The sequence below is a fragment of the Eleutherodactylus coqui genome, chromosome 1 (assembly GCF_035609145.1).
Source record: "Eleutherodactylus coqui strain aEleCoq1 chromosome 1, aEleCoq1.hap1, whole genome shotgun sequence".
Lineage (NCBI taxonomy): Eukaryota > Metazoa > Chordata > Amphibia > Anura > Eleutherodactylidae > Eleutherodactylus > Eleutherodactylus coqui.
Window position 1 is genome coordinate 22,806,473 of NC_089837.1, and position 18,695 is coordinate 22,825,167.

At 38.5% G+C, this 18,695-nt stretch overlaps 1 long non-coding RNA gene across 1 annotated transcript in view; it reads left to right on the plus strand.

The window, feature by feature from the left end:
* The first annotated feature begins 9,446 nt into the window (after positions 1-9,446).
* The window catches only part of LOC136619854 (uncharacterized), a 491,210-nt gene continuing 481,961 nt past the window's right edge, over positions 9,447-18,695 (plus strand). The window contains exon 1 of the long non-coding RNA XR_010791065.1: positions 9,447-9,481. This is a non-coding gene — a long non-coding RNA (uncharacterized lncRNA). The remainder of the gene's footprint in view (positions 9,482-18,695) is intronic.

Genomic DNA, 18,695 nt, shown 5'->3' on the forward strand with positions numbered 1-18,695 from the left:
CTCTGCTACATCTTCCAAAATGTATATATATATGACGTGGCAATGCCTGCTGGGGAAGGGGGGGTGGGGTTGGGGGGGGGGGGTTGCATTGGCAAAGATACAGCGGCCCACTCAATCCATATAAAAGTCCAAATAACTTTAGCTTCTTTGATTTACAGCAATAAAAAAGGATCTCTCTCTCCCTCTCTTTCTCTCTCTCCCTCTCTTTCTCTCTCTCTCTCCCTCTCTATCCCTCTTCCTCTCCCTCTTTATCCCTCTCTATCCCTCTTTATCCCTCTCTTTCTCTCTATCCCTCTCTTTCTCTCTCTCTCTCTTTCTCCCTCTCTCTCACTCGCTCTCTATCTCTCTCCCTCTCTATCTATCTCTCCCTCTTTCTCCCTCTCCCTTTGTATCCCTCTCTATCCCTCTTCCTGCTTATCCCTCTCTATCCCTCTCCCTGCTTATCCCTCTTATATCCTCTCTATCCCTCTCTATCGCTCTCCCTCTCTATCCCTCTCTATCCCTCTCTATCTCTCTCCCTCTCTATCTCTCTCTCTCCCTCCATATCCCTCTCCCTCTTTCTCCCTCTCTATCCCTCTCTCCCTAAAGGGCATCTTGTGTATTGCATGCCTAATAGATGGATATCCTACTTAACAAAGTAATTAAAGTAAGAATCTGGCTCTGAATTCACAATATTTAATACCGGAAAATAAGAAATCGCTCAGAAATGAACAAATCTTTATCATAATCTGTTGTTTTTCTTCTTTCTACAGCAAAAAAAGTTGTGGAGACTTTAAAAAATGGTAATCTTCTGCTATACTCACTAATGATCTAATGCCTGCAATATATTGTATACAGATCATATAGCTAATATATAAACTGCATATAAGCTATAAACAGATTTGTACATAGACTGTATATACATGATACATAGTGTAGATTGTATATAGACTCTACATAGATTGTATAGACTGTATATAGATGGTATATAGTGTAGATTGTATATAGACTCTACATAGATTGTACAGACTGTATATACATGGTATATAGTGAAGATTGTATATAGACTCTACATAGATTATATAGACTGTATATACATGATACATAGTGTAGATTGTATATAGACTCTACATAGATTGTATAGACTGTATATACATGGTATATAGTGTAGATTGTATATAGACTCTACATAGATTGTATAGACTGTATATACATGATACCTAGTGTAGATTGTATATAGACTCTACATAGATTGTATAGACTGTATATACATGGTATATAGTGCAGATTGTATATAGACACCACATAGATTGTATAGACTGTATATACATGGTATATACTGTAGATTGTGTATAGACTCAACATAGATTGTGTAGACTGTATATACATGATACATAGTGTAGATTGTATATAGACTCTACATAGATTGTATAGACTGTATATACATGGTATATAGTGTATATTGTATATAGACTCTTCATAGATTGTATATAGACTCTATATAGATTGTATAGACTGTATATACATGGTACATAGTGTAGCTTGTATATAGACTCTACATAGATTGTATAGACTGTATATACATGATACATAGTGTAGCTTGTATACAGACTCTCCATAGATTGTATAGACTGTATATACATGATGCATAGTGTAGATTGTATATAGACTCTACATAGATTGTATAGACTGTATATACATGATACATAGTGCAGATTGTATATAGACACCACATAGATTGTATAGACTGTATATACATGGTATATAGTGCAGATTGTATATAGACTCTATATAGATTGTACAGACTGTATATACATGGTATATAGTGAAGATTGTATATAGACTCTACATAGATTGTATAGACTGTATATACATGATACATAGTGTAGCTTGTATACAGACTCTCCATAGATTGTATAGACTGTATATACATGATGCATAGTGTAGATTGTATATAGACTCTACATAGATTGTATAGACTGTATATACATGGTATATACTGTAGATTGTGTATAGACTCTACATAGATTGTATAGACTGTATATACATGATACATAGTGCAGATTGTATATAGACACCACATAGATTGTATAGACTGTATATACATGGTATATAGTGTAGATTGTATATAGACTCTACATAGATTGTATGGACTGTAAAGGCATGGTATATACTGTAGATTGTATATAGACTCTACATGGATTGTACAGACTGTATATACATGATACATAGTGTAGATTGTATATAGACTCTACATAGATTGTATAGACTGTATATACATGGTATATAGTGTAGATTGTATATAGACTCTATATAGATTGTATAGACTGTATATACATGGTATATAGTGCAGATTGTATATAGACACCACATAGATTGTATAGACTGTATATACATGGTATATAGTGTAGATTGTATATAGACTCTACATAGATTGTATAGACTGTATATACATGATACATAGTGTAGATTGTATATAGACTCTACATAGATTGTATAGACTGTATATACATGATACATAGTATAGATTGTATATAGACTCTACATAGATTGTATAGACTGTATATACATGGTATATAGTGTAGATTGTATATAGACTCTATATAGATTGTATAGACTGTATATACATGGTATATAGTGCAGATTGTATATAGACACCACATAGATTGTATAGACTGTATATACATGGTATATAGTGCAGATTGTATATAGACTCTACATAGATTGTATAGACTGTATATACATGATACATAGTGTAGATTGTATATAGACTCTACATAGATTGTATAGACTGTATATACATGGTATATAGTGCAGATTGTATATAGACTCTACATAGATTGTATAGACTGTATATACATGATACATAGTGTAGATTGTATATAGACTCTACATAGATTGTATAGACTGTATATACATGATACATAGTATAGATTGTATATAGACTCTACATAGATTGTATAGACTGTATATACATGGTATATAGTGTAGACTGTATATAGACTCTACATAGATTGTATAGACTGTATATACATGATGCATAGTGTAGATTGTATATAGACTCTACATAGATTGTATAGACTGTATATACATGGTATATACTGTAGATTGTGTATAGACTCTACATAGATTGTATAGACTGTATATACATGATACATAGTGCAGATTGTATATAGACACCACATAGATTGTATAGACTGTATATACATGGTATATAGTGTAGATTGTATATAGACTCTACATAGATTGTATGGACTGTAAAGGCATGGTATATACTGTAGATTGTATATAGACTCTACATGGATTGTACAGACTGTATATACATGATACATAGTGTAGATTGTTTATAGACTCTACATAGATTGTATAGACTGTATATACATGGTATATAGTGTAGATTGTATATAGACTCTATATAGATTGTATAGACTTTATATACATGGTATATAGTGCAGATTGTATATAGACACCACATAGATTGTATAGACTGTATATACATGGTATATAGTGTAGATTGTATATAGACTCTACATAGATTGTATAGACTGTATATACATGATACATAGTGTAGATTGTATATAGACTCTACATAGATTGTATAGACTGTATATACATGATACATAGTATAGATTGTATATAGACTCTACATAGATTGTATAGACTGTATATACATGGTATATAGTGTAGATTGTATATAGACTCTATATAGATTGTATAGACTGTATATACATGGTATATAGTGCAGATTGTATATAGACACCACATAGATTGTATAGACTGTATATACATGGTATATAGTTCAGATTGTATATAGACTCTACATAGATTGTATAGACTGTATATACATGATACATAGTGTAGATTGTATATAGACTCTACATAGATTGTATAGACTGTATATACATGGTATATAGTGCAGATTGTATATAGACACCACATAGATTGTATAGACTATATATACATGGTATATAGTGTAGATTGTATATAGACTCTACATAGATTGTATAGACTGTATATACATGGTATATACTGTAGATTGTGTATAGACTCAACATAGATTGTATAGACTGTATATACATGGTATATAGTGTAGATTGTATATAGACTCTACATGGATTGTACAGACTGTATATACATGATACATAGTGCAGATTGTATATAGACACCACATAGATTGTATAGACTGTATATACATGGTATATAGTGCAGATTGTATATAGACTCTACATAGATTGCACAGACTGTATATACATAGTATATAGTGTAGATTGTATATAGACTCTACATAGATTGCACAGACGGTATACATGGTATATAGTGTAGATTGTATATAGACTCTACATAGATTGTATAGACTGTATATACATGTATATAGTGTAGATTGTATATAGAATCTACATAGATTGTATAGACTGTATATACATGGTATATAGTGCAGATTGTATATAGAATCTACATAGATTGTATAGACTGTATATACATGATGCATAGTGTAGATTGTATATAGACTCTACATAGATTGTATAGACTGTATATACATGGTATATAGTGTAGATTGTATATAGACTCTACATAGATTGTATATAGACTCTACATAGATTGTATAGACTGTATATACATGGTATATAGTGTAGATTGTATATAGACTCTGCATAGATTGTATAGACCGTATATACATGGTATATAGTGTAGATTGTATATAGACTCTACATAGATTGTATAGACTGTATATTCATGATACATAGTGTAGATTGTATATAGACTCTACATAGATTGTATAGACTGTATATACATGATACATAGTGTAGATTGTATATAGACTCTACATAGATTGTATAGACTGTATATAGATGATACATAGTGTATATTGTATATAGACTCTACATAGATTGTATAGACTGTATATACATGGTATATAGTGTAGATTGTATATAGACTCTACATAGATTGTATAGACTGTATATACATGGTATATGCTGTAGATTGTGTATAGACTCAACATAGATTGTATAGACTGTATATACATGATACATAGTTTAGATTGTATATAGACTCTACATAGATTGTAGATACAAAGTAGGCAAGCAGAGTTAATAAGTTCCTGGTATCTTACTATGCGCCTAAGGGTGGACACCCACAGGCGTTCTTTTCTCCACTGCGCTGCGAGAGTAAGTGAAAAGTCTTGGAGCGTAGTGCGAGAAAGACGCTGGCAGATCGCTGGAACATCGCCAGTCTCTTCAATGAGGCCAGCGGCAGCAGCGCTAGCCCCATTGAAAAGACAGGGAGAATGCCGTGGACTTCTGCCACAGCTGTGGCAAGAGTTTCCTTCATCCCCGAATGAATGAATAGCTAAATACTATCTGTAATTGGCTGAGCACTCAGCCAATAGCTAAGCGCTAGCTGCTATTGGCTGAACCCTCAGCCAATCAGCACAGCCCTTTCAGGAGGAGGGGATTTTTAAAGCCAGCTGGAGGACGCGTCTGAGCGGCGGAGAGGTGAGTATTTTTTTTTTTTACCACTTATTGATGATTATTGGGGAAGGGCTTATATTTCAAGCTCCTCCCCGATAATCATACTGCGGGGCTTGCCAGGAAGCATTGCTTTCAATGGGATTGGCAGCATGGCATGAAGGAAATTCCTGCCACAGCTGTCACAGCTGTGGCAGAAGTCCGCGGCATTCTCCCTATCTTTTCAATGGGGCTAGTGCTGCTGCCGCTGGCCCCATTGAAAAGACTGGCGATATGCCGGTTCTATTTCGGCGTCTTTCTTGCGCTGTGAGACGAGAGTTTTCCCGTGCTTTCGCAGCGCAAGAAAGAAAATATCGCCAGTGGGTGTCAGCCCTAAAAGGGACATAGGAGGTGCCCCACCTGAAGTAAAAGGTGTAATTCCTGAAATAGCTATCACAGCTATAGGATATAACTATCCCAGCTAAGGTAATTGTAAGTGTGCATACACTGGCAGTTGGTAGTTGGAGATTGGGAGCAGAAGAGGGCAGACACAAAGACAAGAGCAGGAAAGGATATAGTGTGATGAGACAGTGAGTGTGTCATCAGAGGAGATAAAGGAAGAAAGCATGGAGAATAGTGGGGTTTTTCCTCCATCCTCAGTAAGTAAATTGGAGCCAGCAGAGAGGTCATCACAATAGTGAGTGTTACCTCCCCTTGCGCAGTTAACTAACGGCGGAATATAATCTATCCTGCACGAGCCCCTCCAGCCTGTCGCTGACAGCCCAGGACAAAGTAAAGGGAAAATCTTTACTGTATCTAAATGATCTTCATCTCGAGAGAAGTAAGAAATCTGACAATGTCAATGTGAATACAAATGTAACTGTTGTTATCATTGCTCCCAAATCCACAAGAATAAACTGTCTCTATGACCTGACATGACATCGTAAACTGCATGCCTTTAATTTTCTGGCATACAGTTGGACTGGTCTCATTATTTCATTACCAAGTAAGGTTTTTCTCATATAAAGGCATTGGCATCACATACAAATATCAGCAGTCAGTACCATAACTACACAGAGGTGCTAACCAACCACCTGATGTCCGAGTCACCATATCTGTCAGAGTAGCTGCCACTGTGACCAAGTATAAACTGACAGCACCCACTCCAGCTACCTCTGGCTCACTGCACACGGTAAGTACCAGTGATGGCGAACCTTTTTGAAACCGAGTGCCCAAACTGCAACACAAAACCCACTTATTTATCGCAAAGTACCAACACGTCAGGGGGCGGCGCTTATCACAACTTATGATTTTACCCCGTCTTCTTAAAAGGACAGGGCTGTTTCAAAATCGACAGGGTACAAATTTTGACTGCTTCTTGGATACAGAAATGCTACAGAATTTGCCACGGAAATTTCCACTGAGAATATTCTGCAGCATTTCGGCCATGTGTAAAAATACCCCAGCAGAAATAGTGACCCCCACGGCAGCCCCTGCAGTAATAGTGATGCTCCACAGTGGCCCCTGTAGTATTAGTTACATTCTACAGCAGCCCCAGTAGTAATAGTGACATTCTACAGAGGACCCCAGTAGTAATAGTGATATCCCACAGTGGCCCCCAGTAGTAATGGTGACCCTCCCCTACAGTGGCCCCAGTAGTAATAGCACCCCCCTGAGATCCACATACTTACCCCCTCATCCTCATGGAAGCGCCGATGCTCCTCTGCTCAGAGCTGCTGCTGGTGCTAATCCCAGGTGCACACTGTGATGTCAGTGTGCTGCCTGATGCCTCCATCCCCTGCTCTCACGAAACCTAAGAGGAGACGTCAGGGGAGGGGGGAGGAGGAACTGACTGCACACTGACGTCACAGTGTGCACTGGGATCTGCGCTGCTATCAGCGCAACTGGGTGAATACCAGCAGGGGAGCTACAGCACCTCTGCCGGTATTCACTAACGCAGTAAGTGGACTACGACGGCGCGTGCCAGCAGGGAGGGCTATGCGTGCCGCCTCTGGCACGCATGCCATTGGTTTTCCACCACTGGTATATACTGTAGATTGTATGTAGACTCTAGGTAGATTATACAGACTGTATGCATGAGGAAGGATTTTAGGGGGATCCAAAAGCTTGCTAGAACATCATGCATTTTTGTTAGCCATTAAAATGTGTCATATCTGTAAAATTATCTGATTTCTCTCACTGAGAAGAATCGTATTTTGCTTCGCTGGCTAACAGCGTGCAATTTATTTATTTATTTTTTTATATTTTTACAGTCCGTATATACATTGTTAATACTGTAGACTGTATATAGCCTCTACATAGATTGTATAGACTGTATATACATGGTATATACTGAAGATTTGTAGACTACGAAAATAGTGTAGACGCTATATACATGGTTAATACTCTAGATTGTATATAGACTGTATATACATGGCATATACTGAAGATTCATAGACTCTACATAGATCGTATAGACTGTTTACAGAATGTATATGTTGAGTCCTGACTGACTATAGAGACAGAAACATTTAGTCACATCAAGTGATTTCCGCTGATGTCACTATTTTGGTTTAGTCCAGAGATGTATGTTAGACTTTTACTGATGTTTTCTCACATGTCAGAGGGGAATTTAGTCCTCTTAGGTTCCAGGACCCAGGTGGAACTACTACCCCTGCACCCCTATAGCTACTGAGCACTATGATCTATTAGGGGCACCAGGGATGTGTCTGATTACAAAGTAGAAGCAATTAAACACTATATCTAGGCTCCGTCTCTAATCTGGTATTCAACTGTAACACATATGAGGCTGGCTGGCATATTTTAGCCTGGGGGAAAGCACACGGCACAGGCCTATGAGTAGTGCCCATTAACAAAGGGGTGATCCCATCTGTATCAATCATGGGAACATTGCCAGAAACTGTAAAGATAGAAATAGCCAAGCATGGGTCAGCTATATTATCTCTGTATCTCCCTTGGAAGTTACACATAGAGCACAGCATTGCAAGCTACGCTGATTCTATTTGGGCAACCCTATCGACTTTTATGGGAATTACAAAAACAGTGTACTAAAGCCTGGGGCAGGTCCCAGAGGTAGGATCTGAGCCAATCACACTGTTGTGGCATATAACAAAGATTAGGAATTATGAGTAAAAGGCAGAAATGTTTCCAGAAGGAAAGGATAATCATGCACAGAAAGACTATTTTGAGGGTGATTATCTCTTCTCGGTGTGCAGTAGGCTTCTGTCTTGGCTAGTTAGAGGCCTATAGATGTGTGTTAGAAATGCTATAGTTTCTCCTTAGATAAAGCACCAAGTAAGTGTGAGGAGACTTATAAGGCCATATATGCTCCCCTTAGAGATACGCAATTGTGAAGATGGAACAATGTTTCTACAGCATCACCTATTGGAAGTCAGCCAGAAACCTACTGCACACGGATCAGGGGAAATCACCCCAAAACATTCTGTGCATTGTTATCTTTTCCTTCCAGAGAAGATTCTGGATTTGGTTTATAAATCCCTTCTATTGTTGCAAGGCTTGTTGGAAGGTTTGACATTGACTTACAAGAATACTACCCTCCAATAGATGGCACTGTAGAGGCATTATTCCAACTTTTGATTTGCATTTTTCTCTGCCTGCAGTAACAAGATATGCAGCGTTGCCAGTACAAAAGAAATGATAGGCTCGCTTCATGGTGCACATGAGCCGTTGACTACTATAATGTGTCCTGACCTGAGCTGTGCCTGATGCTTCTTTCATATGTTATGACTATCAATCCCTTCTTGGCCCTTTGCAACACTTTCAATGAATAAGCATATCATTACAAGTGTTGCACAATGGATGACAGCAGAAAACAGCAGCAGAGCTAATCAGTATGTCGGGCAGGTAACAGTAAACATTAAACAATGGAGTGGCACCCAATACTTCAACCCAGCCCCCCCTGGGCACGTCTCATCTTCCGCCACTTTTCTGTTGCAGTTAAGAATTCTAATTTATTCTAAACTCCCTTTCTATTTCAGTTAATATTCCGGCAGCAGATTTCAGGCTCCCGACAAGTAAGTATACACCAATGGTCTATGTGTAACTGCACAGCCATCATGGTGGGGACATATCACACACATAACAATACATTGTGTCTCTAATCTACTATTCTATGGTTCCAAAAAATTACAATTCCAGTGATGACAAAATGGCAGACTTAGCAGTGGATATAATGCCCCAACAGGTCTGTTTGATATAGCAAAGTTTGTCAGATGAACTTTACCAGGTATTTCAAGTACAAAATCAGCAGCATTAGAAAAAGAGTCAACTTATGGTATAGTCCAAGCACCCCTATACAACGGCTCACTGCTCTAACTTTGCATTACTTTGCTCCTCCTTCTACATCAATTATCCCCCTTCATTACTCCAGACCTATCTTCTACTCTGTGCTGCTCTTTCTAGACTTGCCTTCTGTCTTCTACAATACTCTGTGCCCCTTCTTTTAGACCTGTCTCCTGCCTTTGCCTTACTTTGTGCTACTCCTTTTTGACCTGTCCTCTTCCTTCTACATTACTTTGTGTTTTTCCTTCTAGATCTTTTCTCTTCCATCTTAATTACCATATGCCATTCATTCTAGACCTGTCTTCTGCCCTCTACTTTTCCCTGTTTCCCCATCTACATAGATCATACTTCATTCACATTACTCTGTGCTCCTCCTTTCAGATCTGTCCTCCACCTTTTACACAGTCAACCGTTCCATCCTTTTACAACATCTCTTGTCTTCTGGCATCATAACCTTGGCTTTCCTTGGATTACCTAATACCTCACCAACTGAACATTCACGCACCACCTCCTCATCTCCCCTCCTCTTTGTTGGTGTCCCTCAATGGCTTGTCCCCATATACAGACTCTTCTCCATCTGTACCTTTAGCTGAGGACAACTCATATAATCCTATAGCTTTCATAAACACATTTAAATTGATAACATTGTCCAGATGTTACCTTTTTACTATCCAGAGTTCCAAGATGTCTACCAGCCATATTCCCCTTCTTCTCCTCTCACTTGTTAACACTCAACATGAAGAAAGCTAAATTATTTTCCTCTCCATCTCACTCAACTCCCTATCAACCCATCAATCACAGCCAACAGTTCCACACGTTTCCCAGTCTCACAAGTCTGATCCCTCGGAATAACCTGATTCCACCCTGTCTGTCAGAATGCACATCCAATCATCAGCACCTCCTGCCGCCTCCACGGCAAATACATTTTCCATGATCTCTCCCGTGTAGATATATAGAATTAATTTCTCTCTCATTATTGCAGGCTCTGAATCCTGCCTATTACTCCTGGTATGAACGGAGATTGGAGGAATTTCATTGCCTGAACTCAACAGCACAAACAGGAATTTGGGGGCTCATATATTCATGTAGTAAAATGGACTGTGATTAAAGTAGTGAAATCAATGATCTTCTGATCTTCAGTTTCCTGATGAATAATGTCGGTTTCAGTGATCCCAATAAACACAAGGATCAGATCTGGTAATGAGACGTAATTCTCTAATAAGATGTATAATGTACAGGAACTGATTGTAGAATAATAGAGAAGTGATTGTAGAGTCATAATAAATCCTGTAGAGCATCGCAGTAAAGTCTCCTTGTATTATTGTGCAGTGATGGCTACATGTTGTACATCCTTTAGATGACACATCAGCAGAATTGGTATGATGTTAAGGGCAAGTTCTATACCTTTACAATGTAAGCTATTTTCCATATTCAGCTATTACGGTGACAATAAAGTAGTGATAGCGGTGATCCACCGAGCTGTACTATTCTCTGGATGTGACGGTGGGCTGCAGTGTAAATCCCAAATAGAGTCCAGAAAATGGGAGGCAGAGTAAGATTTAGGGAAAAGGGAACATTTCTATTAGATAAAAACAGCAGGCGATCATACCTACTGATATAATGGTATATGGATATACACAGAGGAGTCAAAAATATCATTCTCAAGCAGCATGCAGACCTGGCAAAATACTTATGGAGGGACGGACCAGATGCAAAATACTGATAAGCAGCCACTCCCACCTATTATACTTTGGGGGTCTGCTGTAGAGGTATTGTTCCATCGTTCCATTCGTAAATTTTCTCTGCCTGCAGTAACATGAGATGTGCGGCGGTACCAATGGAGAGGAAAGGTTAGGTTCATGACATGGCACACAGCGCTGCTGATTACTATAACGTGTCCTGATCTGTGGTATCCTCATGAACTGTGCCAAATGCCGCTTTCATCTGCTGTGACTATTATTCCCTCCTTACAATGATTGAGTATACAATTACAAAGTGAAATGACAGCAGAAGGCAGCAGCACAAATCAGTATGTTGGGTGGGCAACATTAAACGTTTATCGGGGGATGTGTAACTCAGGTCAGCTATCTAATCTTTGGCTACTTACCAGTTTCAGACACTCACTACAGTCCAGCAGTAAAACTCACCCTCTCATCGGTGTCTGTAGGTTTTTACTAGTAATTACAGTAAATTATAGTACCGGTGTTACTGGTTGCACAATGCGGCACAGACTGATATATTATAGTTTACCGGATTGGAGTTGTAAGCAAATGGCTGCTGTTTTAGAACCTGTGATTACATCAGCATCATTGCGCCTCTAGGGTGGTTGATAGATAATAGATAGCTCTGCTACATGCACCTTACATTCACACAGCTCTGTTACATGTGCAGCAGCTGAGGAGCAGGTCCTCGGCCGAGGAGATAGCAGGTTAGAGAGCTAACCTTGTCATGGGGCTCTAATGTCTCCTCTCTAAGGGTAGTTTGGGACCCAACCTCACTACCGCAGGGGGAGATCACAAATGAGGCTAGCGGTGGTTACCTGAAGTCCAGTTTGTCACTCGTGATGCCAACGTTCCATCCTCTGCAGTGAGTCTTATTAGATGGAATAAAGTAGTCCATACACACATTTTTTTTTTCTGAACAAGAATCGGGAATGTTTGGTTCTGTCTGTTAACTGAAAAGTTGTAAGCAAATAACAAGAAAACAGTTCTTACAGTGGTGAAGCAGGAAGGATTCATGGGGTATCTGTACATCCAAAGGCATAGTTATCTGCAGGAACTCACTCTACTGCTCCATCTGTCACATGCATGGCTCTGCTTCTCCATCTGTCCCATGCACAGCTCTAGTGCTCCATTTGTCACACACACGGCTCTGCAAAGTGAAGGACCTGTGATAACATCACTGTAAGGCAATCATCAGGGTTGGAGGTTAGAGCCTAGGTGACTGATCAGATGATGGTGACATCACCACAAGTTCTGTGAGCACACGGCTGCTGTCAGACTCTGCATGTTTTATTGTGCTGTAGGACCTGCAATGATGTCACCACCATGTGATAATCGGCGGGGCATGAGAAGCACTCACACATGGACAAGTCGTTGTTAACAGTTTGATATTGTGACAAGGACTGAACTTTATAAAGGTCAAAATGGTATTTTTTTACTTAAGCAATGAAACTTTATTGGAATCAGGAAGATATACCGAGGATGTGCCGAAGACAGAGATAAATAAAGATCTAATGTCAAGATGTGGCATATAATAAAACATGCAAAGAAAAAAACATATTGTCTGAGTGTGTTTGATCAAATCAAATATCTAACATATGCACCTCACTAAATAACAGCAGACTATAAGGAGAATGTCCAAGACTGAGGCACCATACTTGGCATAATGAGTATATGATTACACTGCCAAAAGATAGAGATCTAACACGCAGTAAATTCAATATGTACTAAAACGAACACTCTGGGTAAACAGGAAAACCATAAGCAAACAAGTCTAATACAGAAAACCATTGCAGAGTTGCTCCATCACCATAGAAAAGGTTTTAAAGGGGTTGCCTGGGGGGCGGAGCCTGACCACTGTACCTAATGGCTGCCTGAGTGCGGAGCTCTGTCAGTGGGCTTGCCTGCCTACAACTGCCCGTGTCTTACCCAAGGCTGGGCACGGCCCATGGAGGAATTATGAGTCTCATGCCAATAAAAGGTGTCTATATTAGGAAGGTCACATACGTGTTCTATAGATCGTTAAATTAACTTCACCCCTCCCCCTTTACCCTCCATTTCCTCCTCCCTCCACCTCCCTTATTGTCATTGTTTGTCTTTGTTTTGTATACTCTTTTTTATCTATTCTTAGTTGATGTTAGTCAGTGTGATCGTTTTAGGTCATGTGGGCTTTTTTTTTTTAGCTCAGCTGTCTTCTCTACTCTGCATGAGACTTGTGAGTCGTATAGTTGGGTATACCTTTTGTATTGATGGAAAAGCTTAATAAAAATATATTTGGGAAAAAAAGGGGTTGCCTGTTATTAAACAACATGCACCCTTTTAGTGCCTCCCTGTGCTAAAATGAGAAGTGAAGCAATGCTTAACTATTTCCTGCTGTTGCTTTCCAACACTGCAGCCTTGTTACAGAAGTGGTGTTTGTTGTGACTGGTGATGTCACAGGAAGCCAGGTGATCACTGCAACCAATCAGAAGCTGCATCGTCAACTCTCATTCTCCTGGCATAAGTGCTCACATCCAGTGTACCACTATTTTAGGAGTGCAGGAACATGACGCAGAAGCAGCCATCTGACTTCTGGTGACATCATCGGTTACAACAAGCACTGAGACGACAGCAGGACAGGAGCGCTGAATAGAAGCATCAGAAAACAAGGGGGCACTAAAAAGGGCATGCGGTTCAGTATTTGTTCAACTATTTTAACATAAGGGGCCTTACAGGGGATACAGCAAAAATAATAAGTTGGACAGCAGGGTAAAGGGGGCAGGGGAGAGTCACAGGACATGCTACAAAGACAATATGCAAATGTAGGAGATTGTGGCTATCCATCCCAGATTTTACTTCACGTGAGCACAATTTCTGCAGTGATTTCTTATGGTGCAACAAACAGCTCACAGTTCTGAGAACATAAGTTGGCGGCATACAAGACAATATTGGACAATTATTTGCAGAATTACTACATTTTATTTATTACCAAAAAATAATTACCTTTTTTTAGCATAAAACAAGAATTCCACCATAATCCTATATTATATATTACAGAACTACAAGAGGTCCTGACTCTGTACGGTATATAATAGATCTGGGGAAGTACCTGATCATGTGCTGTATATGAGATCTAGAGGAGATACTGACCTTATACTGCATTTAGACAATCTAAAGGGGAGCCGGACTCTGTAGTGTATATAATAGATCTAGAGAAGAGCCTGATGATGTAATGTATATAAGTGATCTAGAGGAGATCGGACTCTGTACTGTATATAACAGATCTAATACACATCCTGATCCTGCACTATCTATAACAGATCTAGTGTAGATCCTGACCGTATATTTATATTACAGATCTAGAGGTGAGCCTGACCTTTCACTGTATATAATAAATATATCATGTGCTGTATATAACAGAACTACAGGAGATCCTGACTGTACCATATATAATAGATCTAGAAATTACCCTGATCCTGCGGCGTGTATAACAGATCTAGTGGAGATCCTAACTCTGTGCTGTACATAACAGATCTAGAGAAGAGCCTGATGCTGTGCTTTAGATGATAGATCTAGTGTTAGGTGAGTTACTTTGTCCCGGCACCTTTGAGGGTTTCATTATAATCTTCTCTTAATTTACAATTTTGAAGATTTGGCTTCTAAGTTGTGAAAACAATCAAGGACAGTTTATTACTAATAATTCCATCTTGATTGATTGTCAAGCTTTTCTTAGCAAAATCTACACTTCAGATATAATTGGGGTATTTCAAATCATATAAAATAATAGGAATGAAGTACGTCACAGAACTATGAGATGTCACACTTGTTCCTCAGTGTAAATCAAACATTTCATCTTTATTCTACAATGCAACAGACTTTTAGAATAGCAAACAAGGAAGTGTCCGACATGCGCAGTAAATTTGAAACATATACATTTTGTTTTTTTTTCTCTTGAAAAGCTCATCATGAATCTTCTTCTAAGTTGCTTGTTTCATATTCCGTCTTCAATAGTCTGGAATTAGCTCTTATGTCTGATAGCACTTCTGATCTCTGTCTGACTTATATCTGTTCTTGTGCAGAGCAGCTTTTCTGGTTTAATGAGGACGTTGTCTGTTTTATAATCACTGTTAAGGAAATTCACCAGACCAGGCAGAATTAAAACAAAGTGTTGTATAAGACCACACCTTAAAAAAATCAGATGACATAACATTATAATTTCAATAAGGGAAAGCTCTAAAAATTAGCAATCCCCTCAGACTGTATAGATAAACAAGAGGGAGGTACATTTCATGTTAAATGACATAAATGAATGTATTTTGGCATAAAATGAATGTATTTTGGCATAAAAATCATCTTCCTGTAGTATATATGCTACAATAGTTCAGATTTGGCAACGTATCATGCCATCTGGTGTGCTGACCATCAGTATTACACAATATTGCACCATAGACATCCCACTCCCCCTAATCCCTGTGGTTTTGGGGATCATAACATCACTCCAAGTCGTGCTCTATGCTATAATTAATTCCATGTTTCCAAATTGATAACATAACCTTTTTCTGACATCTTAAATACATCAGACCTTCTTAAAGGGACTAGATTTCTTTATCAGTTCTCTTCTTTTTATCATCTAAAAAACTCAGGATTGTCCTTACCCTGGGGGCCGAGGAAATACCTGCTTTCCTTGCATACCAAGGCAAGCCCCTGAGGCACATTACAGATCTACCTGTTATGCCCCAAACAGCTCAACTTTTTCTGCCCCTGCATTTATTCCTATTAAGCATTATGCATTAGTCAACTATGGGAATATACACATATATAAATAGAAAGTAATTAGATAACATATGGTTACCGTATTAGTTTTTGAATAAAGGCCAATAATAAATGTAAAAATAAGTATATTCTCATTTATAGTGCAGTGCATGAACTATTTGCCCTTTTAGGATGACAATAACTGCAAGCATTGCATCCTATTGTCAAACTCTTGCACAGTGTGTTTTCACATAAGGTACCCGGCTGTTTAGCAGTTGTAATAACAGTCAGAACATTCCAGGCTCAGGATGCTTGGTATGTCCCATTGAAGCTTTACTTGGAAAACACCTACAGTTAGTTTTTATGTTCTAATAACCCCTCGGCTTCACCCTCCCTTCCATCAGGAACAAGTGTGGAAGGATTCAATGATGTACATCTCTTGATTGTAACATTTGGTGGAGTCTGAAGAGCTATCTCCTACTTTGTCAGTCTGGCCATTGACAGATGCTTTGTCATCACCAGTGACCACAATTCTTGAACTGAATGTGGTAGCTGTACTATCAAAGGATATTCTAGCACAATGTCTGCAACATTTTTCTTCGAGAATGGCACAAGCTTCAGTGGCTCTGATGCATAAAGAAGCTCCCTTGATTACCACATCAATTCTGGAGGAATAATACCCTAAGGGCTCTTGCTTCCTCTGTGCAGTTTGGTGAGTACACCCTTGGCATACCCGTCACTTTCATGACAAAAAAAAAAAAATTGACCGGCAACTCATAGTTTGGCATTCTTAAAGCTGAAGTTGACATAATTTCAGCTTTCTGAACCCTTCTTTCGAAACTCATCTATGCTTGGCTGTGTACATGTTACATAGCCTCCTCTTGCCTCTTGAATTGATGTAGCACCTGCTAGACCAGGCGCTACTGAGATTCCAAGATAGGCTGCCAAAGAAATCATCATGGGCACAGTCTTTTGAGCTTTCTTCCATTTCCTCTTATAAAACTTCTCTCTGTCTTTCTCTCCCTGCAACATTGATTTTTCTATGATAACAAGGTATGCTTCAGTCTCCCGAAAAACAGGGGTAACCATAGAGTGCATAACTCCTACAGGTTCTAGCTTTCTGAACATCCCAGAATTGTTACACTGCTCTGTTTTTACCTAGTTCATTATCTACATCTTCATAATAATACACTTGTGATGTAATAGGTGCATGGCTGTGCCAAAAAAATCCAAGGAGCTTCAGTTGTCTGTTTAACTAAACTTACAGTGCAAACACACTGACCATTCACATAAATAGCAGCTCAACATAACCTTGTTACTGGAAACCCACTTTTTTATTTTTATAGATTCAATGTACCAACCACAATGTCGTCAACAAAATCAAAGTATTCTAGTAAAATCTTCAGGACAATATGCATTCACCCAAGGCTTATATTACCAGGATGCACTGTATTCATACTTTACTTATACGAACATAATATTCAAACACCAATCACCACACAGAAGTAAAATTCCTTTCGTAATGGTAATACAATACAGTTGCAAAGATGAAAGGTAATAAAATGAATTACATATACATTGTAATAAATTGAAAACATATTGACATACACAATAAAAGACAGCTGAAAGACTGAGAGCAACATTTAGTATGAACAAAATCTTTATCAAAATCAGGAGGAAGAGGAAAAGGGGTTTAGTGATTACAGTAGTCAGCAGTACAAAGACAAACAGGAAGAGAAAGAAACATACAAGTAACACAAAGTAATTATGGCTGATAGAGATCGAATTGATGCTTTGCATCCTCCTGCGCTGACCCATAGGATTTTTCTCTCCCCAGCAGAGAAAATAGGAGACAAAGGCTGCTTACCCAAGTCTATTTTCCCTACAGTGGAGTGAAAGGTCCTCCTTGTTCAGTGTACAAAAGAAAACAAAATGAGAAAAATCACGCTGGGGCCTCCAAAGTATTAAAGAAATTCACCAGAACAGGTAGAATTTTTTTTTTAAAGTGTTGTATACGACCACACCTTACAAGAAAAGCTGACAAAACTATGTTGTGATTTTAATAAGTGAAAGCTCTAAATTTGAGAAATCCCCCTATAACATTATAGATAAAAAAGGAGGTACATTTCATATCAAATGACATAAATGAATATATTTTGGCATAACAATCATCTTCAGATTTGGCAACATATCATGCCATCTGGTCTGCTAACCGTCCGTATCACACATTACAGCACAATAGACATCCTACCCCCCCAGATTCCTGTAGTTTTTGGGATTATAATATCAGTCCAAGACATCCGGCCTTCTTAAAGAGACTAGATTTTACCACAAAGCGAATTGTGTCTTCATTTGCAAAAGCTTAGCAAAGATACTTTAACGCATTTATAATAAGTTATAGATTAAAGATATAATCAATAATGAAAATGAATGTTAGTTAGAAAATGGAGTTACTATACATTCAACTGTAATACATGCTCTTACAATTCCCCCC